Source organism: Camellia sinensis, chromosome 4 (genome assembly GCF_055761805.1).
Source record: "Camellia sinensis isolate YWXY chromosome 4, ASM5576180v1, whole genome shotgun sequence".
Taxonomy (NCBI): Eukaryota; Viridiplantae; Streptophyta; class Magnoliopsida; order Ericales; family Theaceae; genus Camellia; species Camellia sinensis.
The window spans coordinates 50,054,611-50,058,107 of NC_138964.1; the positions used below are offsets into that span (position 1 = coordinate 50,054,611).

The 3,497-nt window shown below is 43.6% G+C and overlaps 1 pseudogene; it reads right to left on the minus strand.

Annotated features, from left to right (window-relative positions):
- Positions 1-1,572: 1,572 nt before the first annotated feature.
- LOC145823327 (BTB/POZ domain-containing protein At2g24240 pseudogene) lies at positions 1,573-3,166 on the minus strand (annotated as a pseudogene).
- Positions 3,167-3,497: the final 331 nt, after the last annotated feature.

Genomic DNA, 3,497 nt, shown 5'->3' on the forward strand with positions numbered 1-3,497 from the left:
AAACGATCAAGACTGGAGATTTTATTCTTAGTTTCCATAAGGAACACTATAGCAGGGCGATGGGTTTGGCATAACCCTCGAAGGATCTGGATTGTCAGGGGTCGCCCCATCCCCTGACAATTCCAGCTGACTATCAACATTGATCTTGTGGCGCTTTAGGGCTCGCCACCACAGCCCGTTCAGTCTGCTCATTACCCAGCTCAGGAAAGGTGCTGGGAACTTGAGATAAATAATCATCAACAATAATATTGGGTAGATTAGAAATACCTGTACACCGCTGGGCAGTGGTATTGGCCCCTACAGCATCTTGGACTAAAACCTCCACCAGATTTGTGCTCAAAGGGTGAGCAACCCGCTTGCCGCTGGATTGGCCCCTCCGGCCTGGTTTTTTGCGAGCGTCCACAGTATTCTCTCTAGTAGCTCTTCTTGTAGCCTGGATGTGGGTGTTGGACGGAGCTTCCAGCAAAGGTACTGATAGGCCCACTTTCTGTACCTTGGTACGGTGGAGATCCCATTCAAGCTCCCCTATCACTTTCCTCTTGAGAGACAGCTGTTGTAGAGCTGTAGATAAACCCCCCTCTGAAGGATGGGCTAGATTCAGTGGCCCAGTGTCTCCAAGAGAGGCTGGTAAGAATTTTGAGTTCATTCCCTGTAAGGCCCCAGAATGGCATGGGCTATCTGGAGGCTCAGTAATATAGTAGTTGGTGTCTATAGGTAAGCCCACTTTCGTAGGTTGCCCGATGTCCACAACTTGAATTAGAGGGTGGGCTGTGTGGTCCATTACTATCAATGGGTTATGGACTGGGCCAACTGGAGATGGTGAGAAGGAGTGCAGCTGTCTACTATCAGATACAGAAGTAGTGGGCGTGGGTCCGCCACTTGGCAGTGCTGGGCTAGGGGTATTCTGATGTTGCTCCTGCTCAGGGGTAGTGCGCATAGGTGTACCCAGTGTACTGGAAGACGATCGTGGCAGAAACAGCTCCAGCTGAGACATTGGTCCTTGGTCTGGGTTGTCACTCGCCGGTTTGCTTGAGGGAGGTGGTGGAACTGCTGTTCTCCGGCTGGTAAGAGTAGGAGACAGACTAGCCTCTAAGTCATCCACTCTCCGGTGATAGTGTTCAATGGGTAGACTTGTGGGTCCTGCATTACCGGTTCTAAGGCCCGGACCATAACCAGAAGAGGCGCCCTGCTCTTTGGAGACGAACTTGCAGGTGTCGTTCTCATGACCCAATCTGCCACAGTCGTAACAGAAATCCGAAAGTTTTTCGTATTTGAAAGTGAGCCAAGAATCGGACTGCCCCTGTCCCCGGTGCAACCACAGGCCCCTAGGTAGTGGTTGTTGTGTATCAATCTCCACACGAATCCTTAAAAAACTCCAATATAATAACAGCCCTTCCGTGTGAGCTTCAACACGGACCAATCTGCCTATTCGATTCCCCAGGATCTCTCCATTCTGTTTAAATGAGTCAAAAAATAAATAAATAAATAATAATTCTACACAAAAACACCTTTTAACCTGTTCTACGCATCATATGCAACTTCATCTTCTACAAATTTTAAAAAACAAACTGAAAACAAATTAGATCAAAATGAAAGACACCCAGTTCCGAACTAGAACACCACTAAGGTATGTTTGAGAACCTACTTAAATTAGTCAAAATAAGTTACTAACAAAAGTTCAAAAAAAAAAAAAAAAAACATAAAGGTTCCTTCCCATTCTCTTTTGGTAAAAAATCAAAAATCATTCCTAAACATTTCAATTTTTTTCACCTCATATTATAGCGAGAAAACTAAAAGCATCACTTCCCAAACAAAGCCTAAGCAAACAACTAGTAGATTGGCTTCTGTGGTGTCTCCCATATATCAAACACATTCTGCTCATAGTGAAGAGCAAAAAGCCTATCACCACCAACCAAAAAATCACAGATTGAACCTCCATTGCTTCTGCCAAGCCTGGATGTCAGCACCCATTCTGGACCACAATACACCCAAATACTATGATTCATAGACAAGAAGAGCTGCCCATTATGAAATGCCAATTTTGGGTAACATGGTTCCTTCATCTTGAACTCACTGTGGAGTTGTTTAAGCACCACCTCACACTCATATCAATACTCCTCAAATCCAAGAACCCAAAATCCCCACATTCATTCACTAGGCATATAGAATTAGTCTCCTCTATAGCTATGGCATCTCTAAACTGCCACTGGGTTGTCGGATAATCATCTTCATCGCCTTCATTTTTTGGCCAATGAGACCAGAGCTCGATCATGTTTTTAACTCTAAAATCGAACAAATTAATGAAAGAGGAGCACTGCTTCCTAGGTGATAGAGTAGCAACCATCAAACAATTAGTACCATGTAACCATTACAGCCTGTTTGCTTCACCAAGTGACCACTCATATTGGTCATAGTAAAACTTAATCTGCTTGCCAGTTAATTGATCCCAAACACCAATCCCATACTCATTGTTGTTCTTACCTTTACAATTACAAAAAATCTTGTAGTCTGAGTTAAAAGCACGAGCAGTGTAGCTTTTCACTTGATGATCCTCATTAGTGACCTGAAACCTGTGCCTGAGCTCCTCTATTGCTGCACTGAATAGACCCATTCCACCACCGCCAGCACTAACAACGATGGTCTCTGAATCGACCCAACTGTCGTAAACTCTTTAGTAATCGAGATTGATTGGTGGGTGTTCTTCGAGCATCCAATCATAGACGTGTACCATACTATAATGCACTACATAGCAGCCACCGTCAAGGCTGCCGCGGATCGCGGTGCCATTGCCGGGTGCTTGGCCCGTCACAGAGTGTGAAAATTAGAGTCTGTTGCCATCGAATTGGCCGCATTTGGTAGAGCAGACGTTGTCGAGGAGGTCGTAGAACAAGGCTTCTCTGTGAAGGAGTTTTTCAGGGATGTTAGAGGGGATATAGAGCTCCCCTGTTCTGAGGAGGCCGAGTAGTACTACGAAACAATCTGGGTTCCAATCGATGACGTAATTACCATCATCATCAGCAGAATTATAGGTTTGGAGGTTCCAATTCTTGTCGAACATTTTCTCGAAGAAGGAATTATGGCCAGTGTTGGCGAGGGTGGAGGTGGTGGTTTCGAATATTTTGCCACTAATGTTGAATTTTACTAGTATGTTATTATGAATTGCCATTGTTAAAACAAGAAAAAAAATTGGGCAGACCCAGATGGGAATTTGAAAACAGGCTCGGCATTAAATTTATATTTTAGTTTGTCCTTTCCAATTCTTGTATCAAGCTTCAATAGTTAGCTTCCCCATATGGGATTCTAAATTTTACTGTCTTTTTGAATTCCTGCTTCAAACACTTTCCTTATACAGTTTCCCACCAAAAGCCTTCACAATTATTGGGGGATCATTACCCCATACTATATATTGACAAGTTATGCCAAAAATTGAACTTCTTCTTGATTTCGGTAAAATAAAATAAAAATAGAAGGGTAAATTAGAAAATACAATTAGCGAT